The 16964-nt window shown below is 40.1% G+C and overlaps 1 protein-coding gene across 1 annotated transcript in view; it reads right to left on the bottom strand.

Moving 5' to 3' along the window:
• Positions 1–16964, bottom strand: part of CEPT1 (choline/ethanolamine phosphotransferase 1) — a 615941-nt gene that overhangs the window by 576182 nt on the left and 22795 nt on the right. The gene's annotated exons all lie outside the window — the stretch shown is intronic.

The following is a 16964-nucleotide window of genomic DNA, read 5'->3' as shown; positions in this document are numbered from 1 at the left end:
CTAACTCCACATAAAAAATGTAAAGTTTCACATGATGCTGGACTTTATGAGCAAAATCTAAAAATGAATGGGTTTGGTTTGTCTTAGGAAATATAAAAGTCTTGGCAGTAGTAGGCTTATTACAACAGTTATCAAAAATGAATTTTTTTAGGTATTTGTTATGCCATCTCTTCCGTTTAGAAATATTTGTAGATGAACTTTATTCTTTTATGTGGCAGATTTATATGTTATAACAGTGGATGTGGTTAGATATGTATTTATACAGTGAGGGTGTGATGGTGCTAGAATGCAAAGCAGAAGTGAGCTAATTAGGCTATGCCAAGCACAGGCCTGCTGAACAGCTTGGTGATGCTACAAGGTATATGACTGACAGCTTTTAAAAGAAAAACAGGATGTAAATGTAATTAAATCTGACTGACTCTGATTAAGAATGACTGTGAATCAGCACATTTATGTTATGATAGAAGCAACTGTAGTATAAAGGACAGAGGCAGTCTCCTCTTTAAATTGACCCCATAAATGCTAAGTGGAAAGAAGGTTGTTGAAAATGACAACAATTTAATCATCAAATGTGTGTTATGACTAAAACATTATACACCATGTACATGCTTAATATAAGGGCACTAAAATACAAAGAACGAACATTAAACTGATTGCCTAAACCAAATGCTGCACCAGCAAATAAAATGTTTAATATCACAGTGTGGGTGGCACTAGGAAAGTACAGCGGTTGTTTACAAGTTCTGTTAAAGTAACTGCAACCCAAGGCGAAAATAAAAATAAAAAATACATAAGCTGATAAACCCAAGGCGAAAATAAAAATAAAAAATACATAAGCTGAAAAAGAAATAATTTATCAAGGTAGCAAACAATATTCCGGTGTTCCATGATGACAATCAACTGCTACTAACACTGCAAAACAAATTTCCAATCACATGGACAAGTACAACAGGCAATAGCAATGCAAAATAAATAAAACTAAGCCAGGAGTATCTACTACTCTGTACACAGCACATGACTACAGTTAAACAGCCATTATGATAAAGCAATACATAACAAGAACACTTCCTATAATAAACAAAAACAGACACATGCATACACTGACGACAGTATTACACAACTATGCACAGCACATCATTAAAGAAAATTAACTGCAAGTTAAAACAATAAAAAAGTATTAATATTTAACAAGTGTCCTTGCTGGAATTAACATATTTGGGATAGGGAAACTGTACAAACTTACTTTTATATTCTTTACCAACAAAAGAATATCGAAATGACAAAGACATCAGATGTCACAACAGATAAACATTAGAACACAACATTCAGATTACAAATGATTAATTATAAGAACTATAAATTGTAAAAAAAAAAAATAAAAATGCACCTAGGTAGTTTTTTTAATAAAGGGGTTGAATACTCTTGCTCAGAGGTTGAACCAACCAAACTAATGTGGCTGCACACATGCAAACCTGTTGAACCAGATCAGTTCAGCAGTGAAACAAATCGTGTTAAGTGACTGAAACCAGCAAACAGTGACATAAACTTAACAGACTCTGACTGTGGTCAGGTAAAAATACAGAACAGTGCACTGGGCTTCCAAGGGAAACAACAGAATTAAAAGAGAAGAAACAGCAACTTACTGAAGCATGCTTCACGCACTACTCTAAATGGGAAGGCATGGGTTGAAAATTTCTGTAACATCTCCTGCACAGAAAGAGCAAGAGCAGAAATATGTGTTGCAACTAAAAATACAAAGAAGGTACACACTCAGTACCGAAGCATTGCAAAATAAAAGGACAGATATTAGTATAAACTATCTAACCCAACTGATGCAACTACAAAGGACTGACACAAGGAGTGTGACAGTGGACTGCAAGCTTTGTGAAGATGTTAGAAATAAACAAATAGCTGACATCACAGTCTGGCTGGTCAGTGTGTGCTTAACAGAGGAAGCTTTGTGAAACCAACTTAAATCTTGAGCCAACTGTTGTAACTAACAACAAAAAAAAAAAGGTCTGGTGTCAACGTTTGTCACACGGGGTGGGGATGGGGTTAACAGCAGATTATAAACTCCAAGAAAGTAACTGTAATTTGTATGCAGTCAACAAACAATTAGCCAAGTAATCTCAGATATTTTATACCCAACACTCCACTGGAAAAAAATATATAAAAGTTTCAGTTGATAACCTTGTATCACTTAATGGAAACCCCTGGATGGATGTGTACATCAATACAATGCACTACAAACTCTCAATTAGAATATTCCAGAAAAAAACAAGCAGACTGGAAATGGTTAGTCTCTGTGGTCACTTCAGCAAAAAAAAAAGAATGTTATTCTCATAATGAATCCATCCCATCTCTGTGAAACACAAGAGAATTTAGGTTGTTGAGAAAGTAGTTTCACCAAACGCAAGAAATCGAAAGCAGTTATACAAAACTACTTTTGTCGACAGTGGAGATAGTTTTTCTCTACTGATGTGCGACCTCAAAGTTGGTATATATAATTCTGAGGATTAAGGGGGTGTCCTTCCACGTGGAGAGTGCAAGGAGGGCTTGCCCCTTCCAAAAAATCCTTTTAATGTTATCTGAAGGTGGTTTCAGTGATTTCGCGACTACCTTTAGAGAGTCAACATGAATCTATAAAATATCAGTTACACAAGGCTGACTGACTGCATGAAAAACAGGTGTTTTAACTCAGCTGAAGTTGCATTCTCAAATGGGGGTGAGACATTTTTGCAGCACAAAATACAAATCCCAAGGGGTAAGGGATCCCAAAAAGTAGGTCTTGGAAGGAAGATGCCCTTTAGAAACAATCTGAACAACTTTAGCAATGTCAATGCAGAAAAGTGCAATTGCAAAAGGTAGCTGGTGATTGACACACAATAATCCATAACAGAGAAACAGTTAAATACAGAATCAAGGATGTTTGAGAGATGATGTAAAACAGATGGTATATGGTCTAGTTATGGCACACAGGAGAAACAAGGACAACGTTTGACACTTGTTAATCAGGTTAGTCCAACTGAGCCAGGGGCCCATTTTCAGTGGAGACCCGAGGGGAACAGCTCCAAAAAATGTAATAACTCTACAAAAAGCTCCAAAAAAGAAATAAATTTACAGAGGAGAATAACTCCAAAAAAAGGTAACAATTTTACAAAAAGAAAAAGAACAGGTGCATAGAGAAAGTTTGCCGCAAATTGAGCAGGCAGAATACTGTTACAAAGAAATACCATAAATGGAAGTACATTCTGAGAGTATTACACAAAGAGACAAAGGTATTATCAAAAAAATTTTTTTTTATAGATAAAGGAAGAGAAGTGTAGTGTTAACTGACTGAGGAAAGAGAAGGAAGGAGATAGGTGAATGATGAAAGTACGCTATGAAATAAGCAGAAAAACAAATTGACGTCAAGTGGGGGTTTGACATGGGCAAGACAAGGTCCTTACTAGATAATGTTCAAGATCTTGTTTGAAAGGTACTTTTGACAGATGCTTCTTATATTGAGAGGAAGTGAGTTCCAAGCATGGACTACTGAGTATTTATAAAGGGACTTTCCAATATTTTTTGGGGTTTATACAAGTCCAGGAGGCATTTGTTGCTAGTACGGAGGGGATGGTGGGGGGTATGACGATTGGGGAGAGATGGGTGAAGGCCGCCAGCCTAGTCAAATACAATTTGATATATAATTCTGGCATTTGTAAATAAATGTAAAAATACAGGCATGTTTTCTTGAGTGTAAAAGAATACTGTGAAATGTGGAACTTCGAAATATGTAACAACATTGCACTCTACTGGCCCAGTGAAGCATGTTGTGACCCTTTCATGTTAGAATTTGGGTCCAGTGAGTCTGGATAAAGGTTTCATGCCCATTGTTTTAAGGCTCAAGTTTATGACCAGAATTTAGATGTGGAATATGCTTTATTGCTCTGGTTTCTGTTAAGAGTACACATGTGAAATGACTTACATTGTTGTAAGTTTCTGAGCAGGTGTTAGATTGCTAAATAATGCAGTTTGTGGCCTGAGAACTCCAGACTAAGTGTCAAAAATGATGTAATTTGGGAGGGCCTTAGAGACATGTTTGTTAGTAATATTTAAATACTATTTCTCACAAGAGACTAAGAGCATTTTGATCTTGGATATCTAACTCAGCACTCTGCCTAAGCTCACATGCAAGTTTCTAACACTGTGATTTCTTGTAGGAATAGTTAAAGCTAGTAAAGATTAATTAGGTATTTTTCTTTGAAATCAGACCTGTACTACTGTATTATTTTAAGTTTCTGTGTGATCTCTGAACTCTTAGATATCTCTGTGGTGTAGTAGTTTTGTCTTGAGTTTTAATAATTTATTATTAAACATTTTTAAAACCTACCTGTGGCTGGTTTATGTAGAGATAAATTATGCTTTTGAGTACATTATATATTTATAGAGTTTACTGTCCAAGCCCTTCCAATAAGCTGAGACTGAATAGTCACATTACCATTGGATAATAATATTGTACAGTAATAATCTGTCACCCTTTTAAAGGCCTTTTAGTAGTGGATATTATTAGCTGGGTGGTGGCAGGGATTACTACTGTATGGTCTGGGTAAAGGGGTACAGCTGGAGAATCTGTGTCAGCCTTTCCCAGGAGTGTCTTTGAAGTTGTATAAATACTTATCTCAAAGTGTGTGTGTGTTGTGTCAGCTACTTGGGCAGGGAAACGAAGCACTGGTTGGACAGAGAGGGTACTGGAGGTTTTAACTTTCCCAGCTAGGCTGAGACCAGGACCCTATAGCTGTGCCAGTGGGGAGTCTTATTGGGGACCTGGTGAGCAAGGGAGCAACCAGCCCAAGACTGACTGATCTCTGTGTGCACTTAAGGGAAATTGTACTTTATTGTGTGTATTAGTTATCCTTTCTTCTCTTCTATGAGACGACCTCCCTGGTGTTAGTGGTGAGGATGGAGTCTCCTTGATTGCTGGGGCCAGGACACGGTCGCCACGGGGGGGGGGGGATAGTAAGACACTAGATTAGAGATGGAGGAAGAGGAAGAGGGATTATTAAGGGCAGAGTGTATGATATGTAGTTGGGGAAGTAGTAGTTATTTAGAGAATTCGGGCCACTGGAGTGTCCTAAGGGCTTAGCCAGTGATGGGATTTGTAAGGGAGATTGGAAGTAAATCTGGCTATTTTGTTATATGTTTGTTCAAGTTAGGAAAGTAGTGAATGAGCTGCAGAGGGTTTAGAGGAGAGTGTAAGAAATTTTTGGTTACGATAGAGAAGTCCAAGTTTCTGTTTTTTTTTTTAATACATTGTTGAATATGTATATCAAATTTTAGTTCATCATTAATGAAAACTCCAAAACCCAGCCACTGGGGATGAACAAGCCAGTGCATTTCTTTGTGCCAGTCCTAAGCCTGGATAAATGGGGAGGGTTGCGTTAGGAAGGGCATCTGGCATAAAACTTCGCGAAGTAATTAATGCGGACACCAGTAAATATTTACATACCGGATTGGTCAAGGCCGGGGTTAACAACAACCGTCACCAGTACTGCTAGCCAACAGAGTGCTGGCGGAAATTGGGCTACTGTTGGCTGAAGGAGGAGAAGAGGCCGAAGGCAGGAAGAGAGGAGAAAGGCCATGACTGTGGTAGTGAGGGTTGGAACTTTGAATGTTGGCAGTATGACTGGTATAGGGAGACAGCTAGCCAATATGATGGACAGAAGGAAGGTTGGTATATTGTGTGTGCAAGAGACCAGATGGAAGGGGAGTAAAGCTAGGTGTATCGGAGGTGGGTTCAAATTGTTTTATCATGGTGTGGATGGGAGGAGAAATGGTGTAGGAGTTATCCTGAAGGAACAGTATGCTAAGAGTGTTTTGGAGGTGAAAAGTGTGTCGGATAAAGTGATGTTTATGAAGCTGGAAATTGATTGTGTAATGATGAATGTTAGTGCATATGCTCCACAAGTTGGGTGTGCGATGGATGAGAAAGAAAAATTTTGGGAGTGAGCTGGATGAAGTGGTGATGACTGTACCCAAGGATGAGAGAGTGGTGATTGGAGCAGATTTCAATGGGCATGTTGGTGAAGGGAACAGAGGGGATGAGGAAGTGATGGGTAGGTATGGTGTTAAACAAAGGAATGCAGAAGGTCAGACAGTAGTGGATTTTGTGAAAAGGATGGACATGGCTGTGGTGAATACGTATTTTAAGAAGAGGGAGGAGCATAGGGTGACATACAAGAGTGAGGAGCATAGGGTGATATACAAGAGTGGAGGAAGATGCACACAGGTGGATTATATCTTATGTAGGAGGGCCAGTTTGAAGGAGATTGGAGATTGTAAAGTGGTGACTGGGGAAAGTGTAGTTAGGCAGCATAGGATGGTGGTTTGTAGGATGATGTTGGTGATCAAGAAGAGAAGGAGGAGTGTGAGGGCAGCACCACGGATCAAATGGTGGAAATTGAAAATGGTTAATTGTGAGGTGGAGCTCAGGGATGAGTTAAGACAGGCACTGGGTGGCAGTGAAGAGTTACCAAATAACTACAGCAGAGCTAGTAAGGGAGACAGCTAGAAAGGTGCTTGGTATGACATCTGGACAGAGGAAGGACAACAAGGAGACATGGTGGTGGAATGAGGAAGTACAGGAGAGTATACAGAGAAAGAGGTTGGCAAAGAAGAAGTGGGACTGTCAGAGGGATGAAGAAAGTAGACAGGAGATAAGGAGATGAGGGGCATGGCAAAGAGAGAGGTGGGGAAGGATAAGGATATGAAGAGTTGTATGAAAGGTTGGACACTAAGGGGGGAGAAAAGGACCTGTACCGATTGGCTAGACAGAGGGACCGAGCTAGGAAAGATGTGCAGCAGGTAAAGGTAATAAAGGAAACATACTCACAAGCGAGGAGAGTGTGTTGAGGAGATGGAAAGAGTACTTTGAGGAGTTCATGAATGAAGAGAATGAGAGGGAGAGAAGGTTGGATGACGTGCGGGATAGTGAATCATGAAGTACAATGGATTAGCAAGGAGGAAGTAAAGTGAAGAATGGAAAGGCTGTTGGTCCAAGATGACATACCTGTGGAAGCATGGAGGTGTTTAGGTGAAATGACAGTGGAGTTTTTAACCAGATTGTTTAATGAAATCTTGGAAAGTGAGAGGATGCCTGAGGAATGGAGAAAGTGTTTTGGTACCGATTTTTAAGAATAAGGGTGATGTGCAGAGCTGTAGTAACTACAGAGGGATTAAACTGATCAGTCACAACAGTTATGGAAAAGAGTAGTGGAAGCTAGGTTAAGAAGGGACGTGATGATTAGTGATCAACAGTATGGTTTCATGCCGGGAAAGAGCACTACAGATGCGATGTTTGCTCTGAGAGTGTTGGTGGAGAAGCACAGAGAAGGTCAGAAGGAGTTGCATTGTGTTTTTGTAGACTTAGAGAAAGCATATGACAGGGTGCCTAGAGAGGAGTTGTGGTACTGTATGAGGAAGTCGGGAGTGTCAGAGAAGTATGTAAGAGTGGTACATGATATGTATGAGGGTAGTGTGACAGCGGTGAGGTCTGCGGTGGGAGTGACGGATGCGTTTAAGGTGGAGGTGGGAATTACATCAAGGATCAGCTCTGAGCCCTTTCTTATTTGCAATGGTGATGGACAGGTTGACAGACGAGATCAGACAGGAGTCCCCATGGACTATGATGTTTGCAGATGACATTGTGATCTGTAGTGAGAGTAGGGAACAGGTGGAGGAGACCCTGGAGAGATGGAGACATGCTCTAGAGAGAAGAGGAATGAAGGTCAGCAGGACTAAGACAGAATATATGTGTGTGAATGAGAGGGAGGATAGAGGAATACTGAGGATGCATGGAGTAGAGGTGGCAAAGGTGGATGAGTTTAAATACTTGGGATCAATAGTTCAGAGTAATGGTGAGTGTGGAAGAGAGGTGAAGAAGAGAGTACAGGCAGGATGGAGTGGGTGGAGAAGAGTGTCAGGAGTGATTTGTGACAGACGAGTACCAGTAAGAGTGAAAGGGATGGTCTACAAGAGGGTAGTAAGACCAGCTATGTTATATGTGTAGGAGACAGTGGTAATGACAAAAAGGCAGGAGTTTGAGCTGGATGTGGCAGAGTTAAAGATGTTAAGATTTGCACTGGGTGTGACGAGGGTGGACAGAATTAGGAATAAGTATATTAGAGGGTCAGCCCAGGTTGGAAGGTTTGGAGACAAAGCCAGAGAGGCAAGTTTACATTGGTTTGGACATGTGCTGAGGAGGGATGCAGAGTATATTGGGAAAAAGATGCTGACTTTTTTAATGAAGGGAATGGTTCTTTGGTCGAGAAATTGAAATTATTTGACAACAAACTTTTGAAAATTAAAAAATTGCAACTTGAACTTAACTAATTTAACAAATGGATAAAAGAGAAAATAGTTCCAAATGGGTTAAGATACTGTTCATACCCTATGAGCTTGAGTGAAGGATCTGAGTTCCACGATGAATTAATACAGCTATTTAATCAAGGTTTAATTAAAATGTATGGTTAAACATTACCAGATAACAGTCAATAAAATGACTTGGAGACCTTAGTCTTGGAAAGAGATATAAAAAAAGATACAGCATTTAAATCAGTATCAATATGATTATAACCGAACCTTCACTAGCATAGCACAACAACTTGAGAAACTGAAAAACGTCAAAGTCAAAAAACTACAGAGAGACCTGAAAGTTTATGCAGAGGGTACTGCATACCCAAAACCCCCAAGTTCACAGAATAATGTGAATTGGAACAGGGGAGAGCAGCCCTCTGAACAGTGACATTTCACTAGACCTGAACAACATACAGTACTAAACATGAGGTCAGGTACACCCCAGAATGAAGAGGAGACCAACAGTGCAGATTTCATCAATGATAGTGTTTGTTTTTAATGATGTGCAAAATGGAGAAACAACTAGGGGCCATAACCACCAGGGTCAACACCTCCCACAATACAACAATCAAAATCAGTGGCATCAACAACAACCACAACAAAAAAAAATACAGAGGAGGGAGGGGGAACAGTTGGAATTCCAACCCACATTTTCCCCTCAAGAAAAGATACACACCCGCATACTTCCATCATGTAAAGTAATACTGAATGGGGAAGGAGACTTCAAAATTTATAATTACACGGAATGCCATATTGATGAGACTTTAGTTGAACTGTTTTCGAAGGGGCTTACATTTGTACCAACTAACAAATGTAATCTTGCGGAATTACCGATTGACTTTAAATTGTTTATCCGTAAGTTAAACTTGACTGTATCGATGGGGAATTCCTCATACAGTAACAATGAACTAAGGGTAGCCATTACATTTAACCCACCATGTAGCCCTATTATTAATATGTTTGAGTTCTTATGTGAACATGAATTCAGGCAGATAGTGGTTAACAACAATAAACAAAGAAATATTGAGAATATATCTATAAAAGAACGGCACTTGTTAACACTATTTTGTAGCCTCCCAATCAGGTTTATGAAACCAGACAAAGGAGGGGGCCTAGTAGTTATGTACAAAGGAGATTATGGTTTCAGTACTAGAAAAGGAAACATATGAAGAAGTGAGTTTAAGTCAACTAAACAAAGCATACAATAGAATTAAGATGTTTATTAGTGATTTATTTCCAGACGGTTTAACAGATGTACACTTAAACCATTACCTAACTATGCTGTCCCATAAAATACCACATGTGTTTGGGATACCTAAAATTCATAAGGGATTGACTGACCCACCTTTTAAGAGCTTTGGTAGACGCCAGACAGTCTATCACATACCCTTGTGCGAAAGTTGTAGACTTGATATTGAAGAGATACGTGGAAAAAGAAAAAAAAATTTTTAAAGACTCGTGGTCTCTTTTAGACGAAATTAAAACATTAACGTTTAATGAAGAATTCAACTTTCTTACAGTTGATGTTTGTGATTTATACCCCAAGACTTGGAGATAGAATGGTTCGTTGAGTTTATAAAAAATAAGGGGGCAACTGAAAATGACAGTAGGTTGGTAGAACAACTGTCAGACATTATATTGAAAAATAACTACATATCATTCAATAATAGGCTATTTCTTCAGAAAACTGGAGTAGCTATGGGGTCCCCAGTAGGAGCGAGTTTTTCTAACTTGGTTATGGCCTACTGGGAATCTAACTTTATTTTTCAAAGTCAATGGAAAGAGAAAATTACTTTTTATAAAAGATTCCTGGACGATATCTTCATAATAATTAACGGAGATAGTATTACAGCGGATGAACTAGTAGAATTTTTTAATTCAACAGGTATTTTTTTTTTTGAAATTTACTAAAAATTTCCAAGAACATAAAATTCATTTTTTAGACATGGAATTATGTAAAAACAGACAAGAAGGCAGATACACTGCAAAAATCTACAGAAAAAACACATACTCAAATTCTTTTTTGCACTTTACCGGTTCTCATCACCTATACCAGAAAAACATCAGTTGTGAAGGGACAACTGGTACGTGCAGCTAGAATGATAAGTACAGAAAAAGAATTTGAGGAGGAATGTAAATTACTGTATGAAATGTTTGCACATAGAGGTTATCCAACATGGTTCCTATCGGATATCTTTCATGAAGTAAAACTGAAAAGGAAATCAGGCATTTATAAACCTATTTTGGACAATTGTATGGTGATAGCAGAAAAAAACATTAACTTTGAAGTAAGAGACATGGTTCAGGAAGAGAGGTCTATTACAACACCTTTCGAAAAACCTATGAACATTAAAAACAAAAATTTTTCTCTTTCATTTATTTTTACCTACAGCCCTGTAGCAGTAGACATTCAGAAAATGGTAAGAAAATATTGGTATTATTTGTCAATAAACAAGGATATATTTAACAAGATAGGTGAATTCCCTATTATTACACTTAAGTTTTTCATATTGAAACCCCGTCTATTAGAAACATATTGAAACCCCGTCTATTAGAAACATATTATAAACCTAAAAAGAATAACGCAGGCACACATAAATGTGGAGCGTGTAAATACTGTAGCTATATAGATAGTGGGAATTGTTTCGTGATTAGAAAAGAAAAATTCTACATTCGGGAAATATACAACTGTAATACAAGATCAGTTGTATATTTGGCCCAATGTCAACAATGTCCAGCATTTTATGTCGGTAAAACCGACCGTCGATTGAGAGAATTTATGAACATGTATATGCAATTAAAAAGAGGAAAACCGACAATGCTTTACCAAGACATTGTGACCAAAATGTTGAACATAATTTTAAATTTAAGATCATTTCCCAAATAAGCCAAAGCACAGAAAATAACTACAATAAAAAATACATAGATGACAGTTACTTTTAGAAAGAAGTGAACTCAACTGGCAACGTCTAGAAGCTAGTAATGAACCAGGACTAAACAAAATGTGCTCCATAGCATGTGTACTGAAACTTAGGAGTTTAATTAGATAAATGGGATCACTGATTAACTAATTTTTAGAGGTTAAATTATAAAAACAAGTAAGCATAACATCCTACTGACAAAAACCTTTCTTTGCTAGTGAATGTAAATATTGGACTGTTTAAGAATGGATTTTCTTTTCTGGAAAAAATATTGGAATGCTTAATAATGGATTTTCTTTTCTGGAAACCACGCTTAATATTTTGTGCATATATTTTTCTTTTTGCTGTCTGAGTATTTTTACAGACTATACACCACTTCTAATTTACCTGTTATGTAAAATATAAATATTATTATACATTCCAACTTAGATACATAGTTTGGTGTAAGGACTTTTTACAATATAACACAAGTTCTACGTGGCAGAAGATAGGTCAGCTAGAAGCTAATAAAGAAACAGCGGGTTACTTATAGTACAGTATATAAGGTTTACTGTTTAAATTGAACCTTAGTACTTACAGTATTAATTTTATAAGTAGCCAAGGAGTTGACCAAAAACTAAGTTTAACATCTAGATGTCATTTATGTTAATGCAGACATCGTTGAAAAAAGCTTTAATAGTAAATGGTTGCCTATCACACTAACAATTTTTTATTAGATTTCATTGACAGTTTGTACTGTATACATTTTCGTAATTTGGACTTATAATATGAGCAGATTTCTTAGGTTCATAGGTTCATACTAGGCTATCTGCCCTAGGGCATTTATAAGCCTAGCCAGAGTGTGTTTGGCTTTCGCCACCCATTTTAAATTAATTTTGCTATGCCTTTTTTTGAGGTTAGTATACTGTGCCTCTGTCTAACAGTGACACAGAAGTGATAGCCGGGGTAAACCTACGGTCTCCCATCCACTCATCAAGATTCCTCTTGAAGAGAGTCAATGTGGGACTCTGCCTAACCTGGACTGGGATTTTATTCCAGAGTGAAGGGAGCCTCTGGGTTATGAGCCTGTCCCTCCAGCATGTCCTATTTATTTCAGTGCTGAGGTTCAAGTCTCTCGAGCGCGTAGCTCGATGGGATTTGGATTTTCTGAGGTGCAGCATGTCCATTAATTCCGGGTTGGACATGGCTTTATACGTCAGGCACAGATCGCCTCTGAGCAGGCGGTATGCAGCTGAGTAGAGCTGGAGTTTCTTTAACCGGGCAGCATATGGCATCTGTTTGAGCCCTTTGATCCTCTTGGTGAGGTACTTTTGGGGTCTTTCCAGTTGCTGCAGGTGTCTGGTAAGGTACATCCCAAAAGGGGCATTGTACTCAATTATGGGCCTGATGAGGGAGGAGTAAAGAGGTACGATGACCTCTCCTGATCTAGATGTGAATCCCTTCATGATTAGGTGGGCTATATAAAATGTTTTTCTAATCACTTTGGCCACATGGTTGTCAAATGAGAGATCGCTATCAACTTGGGTCCCCAGGTCCCTAATGACTTCTTCTGTACTTAATGGATTACCACCTATGTGGTAATTTGTGGGCACTTTGTTTTTGCCAAAGGGGATGACTATACACTTTTTGGTGTTTAGCTTGAGGCCATGGCTCTGGCACCAGTTGTCTGTTTCTATGAGGCCCTTTTGGAGGATGCTTGTGTCGGCTGGAGAGTTGATTATGGCACCCAGTTTGCAGTCATCGGCGAACTTGGTCAGCCACAGTCCTTCCGTGTTGGCCTGTACCGCCGAGAAATATATACCGAACTAGAGAGGTCCCAGGACTGAGCCTTGTGGGACGCCACTTGTAACTGGTTTGGAGTCTGACATGGCTCCAGCAATTCTAACCATGTGGGTTCTGTCCTTGAGCCAGTTTGCAACCCATCTAGTGACATAGGGGTTTATATTTAAGCTGGTGAGCTTATCTATAATGCCCGAGTGGGGTATTTTATCGAAGGCTTTTGCGAGGTCCATGTAGGCTGTGTGGACCACCTTCCCCTCGTCAATGGCCTTGGTGACTGTTTCAAAGAAATCGACCAGGTTTAAGAGGCAGGATCTGCCCTTAAAGCCAAACTGGGTAGGATCCAGTGTCTGTAGGTCCCCAATATCTTTATTTAGGAGGTCCATGATGATCCTTTCCATAGCTTTGCAGACCAAGCTAGTCAGGCTTATGGGGCGATAGTTTCCAGGATCCGTTGAGGCACCACCTTTGTGGAGAGGGACCACTGTTTCTGTACGCCACTCTTTGGGTACATATCCTGTAGTAAGGCTAAGATTCAACAGTAATTTTATGTTTGGGTTTAGCTCTTCTTGGAGTTCATGTAGGACGCAGCCCGGGACACCATCTGGTCCCATTGATGCTGTGCTTTTTGTTTTGGAGAGGGCGGCTCTTACCTGAGCATCTGAGATGTCAGGGGGGCAGCACTCTGTTGGGATAGATATTTGCCCTTTTGGTGGGGGGGGGGAGTTTGCACTGAACCTGTCAGCTAGGATGTTGGCAATGTCTGTGGGCTCTGTCTATTTTTTGTCATTTTGGACTAATTCTGAGCATATCTGGGAATTCCCACCCAGGTTCCTAACATAACTAAAGAAAGCCTTGTGATTATCCTTAGTGTCCTGTGCAATTTTTCTCTCGAAGCTGGCCTTAGACCATTTTATGAGTGCCCGTAGTTTTTTGCTAATATTGATCAGAGATGCCTTCCCTTTTTGGGATTTTGCTCCATCATGTAGTAGCTTCCTCCTTCTATTGTATAGTTTGTTTATGGCTGGGGTCCACCAGACAGGATGTCTGCCTTTGGTGGATTGGGTCTTGGTTTTATTTGGGATTGCATGATCCATGCATTCCTGAAGGTGTTCATAGAATGCGTTTATCTGGGCCGTATTTTCCACAGGCCCAGGGGCTTTGAAGGATTTTGCCTCGGTTTTGAGGCGTGTGAAATTTGCTTTAGAGAAGTTTTTCACTGTGGTTTTCTGGGCAGGGGGTGGGGTCGGGATGTGAATAACCAGTGAGATTAGTTTATGGTCTGATCTTACCAGTGAGGGATACACTTCTGGTCTGGAGCATAGTGTCCCCATGTTGGTGATGATCAGGTCCAGTATGTTTTCCCCTCTTGTGGGAGTGGTAACAAGTTGTTCCATAGCATTTGAGTTTATAAATTCTAGGAACCTTTGGGCTAGGGTGTTGGAGCTAGAGTAATGCTCCCAGTCTATGTTTGGGTAGTTGAAGTCACCCAATATAATGGTGTTTGGAGAGACCTTCATATTTTCCAGTATTCTCAGGAAGGCCAAGTGGGGTTCCTGTGTAGCAGGCTATAAACTGGAAGGCAGTTTTACCCACAGTTAGTTGCACATGGATAGTGTCTGATGCTTCGTGCTGTGCCACCAACCTGGAGGTGTGGGTATCTTTGACGAATATTGATACTCCCCCTCCTTTTGTGGTTCGGTCCAAGTTTTGGGGCCGAAAAGCATGGTATGAGGTATAACCTGATAGAGCTGGGGTGCTCTCGGGAGCCTTGAACCAGGTTTCTGTTACTGCACAGATATCAATGTTCTCCATGCTAAGGAGAGTTTTGAGTGCGTGCATAGACTTCTGGCGTTGAGTAGCATTACTCTTAGTTTCTTATCCCTTGTGATACCTATGGAGGTGGGTTTGTCTTTTGAGCCTTGCCTAAAAAAGGCACTATGGGGGTAGCAAGAGCCTTTGCCAATATCCAAAAGCCCAGGGGTGACAGGTGCAAGCCGTCCCTAGCGAAGCATCGTGGCTTGTCGAGCATGTCATCCCAGGTTGACAGGCATTGGATCCCCTTTGAATGACACCAACACTTAAGCCAATTGTTGAAATTGATCATCTTGTCTTCATATTGTGGCATCATTCTTGGTGAGGGTAAGATGCTACTCAAGGTCAGGGTCATACCGGCCTGGGCTACATGCTCAGAGAGCTCCTCTATGTCTCTTTTCATGTAGTCCAGGGAGGTACGTCTCAGGTCATTCACACCAGCATGGACAATGACCGAGTCATATTTGTACTTGCCTTGGAGTGACCTGAGTGCTTGTGTTATGTGGCGGATCCTAGCGCCCGACAGGCAGCTCACCGTGACCTTCTCCTTGTTCAGCCTGGTGAGCGGGACGTCAGTGTGCCTGACGACAGAGTCACCTATTACAAGTGTATCAGGTGTGTTGTTTAGCCTTAAGGGCTGTGACTGTTCGGCACACTGGCTTTGTGAGCTATGTGTTGCATGTGTTTTGTTTTGGGGTAGCGGTTGCTTGGGTGTCTGCTTTGGAGGTCTCTGCTGCTTAGGCAGATTTTCATTTAGAGCCTCCGAGTATGTTTTTGTGTGTTTATGTGTTTGGTTTGTTGTCGTGGTAGGTCTATGTGAGACTGGAATTGTAGTGAGTGTGGTTTCCTTCTCCTCCTGACTGGTTACACCAGTACTGAGTTGAGAGAGCTTAGCCTCCAGTTTGGCTATATGGTTGCATCTCTCACATGTGTTGGAATTTGTTGGGAGGAGGAGAGGGTTGTCTGTGTACATGAGGCAGTTGTAACATTGCCTCAAGATTCCCAGATTCACCAGCTGGACCAGAGAGGAGATTGACAACTGACCTTTGGACATGCTATAATAGTATTGGGAATTCCTTTATAATTGAAAAAGAGGGCCAATGGGGAACAAGGTACTCAAGGGGAGTTTGTGAGGGTGTAGTGCTTTTAATTTTTTAGAGCTGACTTATATAATCGCTTTAGTGAGCAAGTGCCAGGTAACTTAAATGAAATGTGTTACAGGTAACTTAAATGCAAAAACGACAAACAGTAACTTTCTTTCAAGTGAAACAAGGATACAAGTACAGTAAGCAATGCAGATATCACTAGGGATCCACAGAAGTGCTAAAAGGCCGCGTTTTAGGTGGAATTAGCGTTTCAGGGAAATAAACAAACAACAAGCATACAAATAAAGCTAGATTCAGCAGGCCTAGATCTAGTCTATGCTACAGCAAACAAGGTGTACCAATTTCAGTAAAAAACAGTTAGAATACGCAGGCACTATACGCCTTTAACCAGAAATTCCCTGCTCAGAAGGGCAGAGTCCAGCCTCTCCTCCCACAAGAGTGCAGACCGCAATCCTTCTTAACGTAAAATAACTGGCCTGAAGCCCAAGTGCTTAAACCAGAACTAATACACTTTTAGAATAACAGACACTGAGCTCTCAATCAGCAGTTCCCAACTTAGAAGGATGTAAGCTACCTGTCCTGCCACCACAGTGCAGGCCTACTCAAAGTGCAACTTTCATTTAGACCTGGTGAGTTGTAAGCATAAATAAGTTAGGAGAATACCCAGGCACTACATTTAAGAAAGGTAGGAATCTTAAAGTATTGTTCGAGCAACAAAAGTGGAAGCAACCTAACACTGCTGGAATGTACAAATGCCAGAATTGTAATTACTGTAAATTTGTAACTGAATCTAACAGGTTTCAAATACAAGGCTTCCAATACAAGCTAAGATGTAGGGCTAATTGCAACTCTAAGACGGTTGTTTACTTGGCCCAGTGCCAGTGATGTTTGGCATTCTACATAGGTAAGATGGAGAGGAGACTCCGTGACCATATATACGAGCATCTTT

The sequence above is a fragment of the Protopterus annectens genome, chromosome 7.part0 (genome assembly GCF_019279795.1).
Source record: "Protopterus annectens isolate FY-2018-M chromosome 7.part0, PAN1.0, whole genome shotgun sequence".
NCBI classification, from domain to species: domain Eukaryota; kingdom Metazoa; phylum Chordata; order Ceratodontiformes; family Protopteridae; genus Protopterus; species Protopterus annectens.
This window is presented reverse-complemented; position numbering and strand designations above follow the sequence as displayed.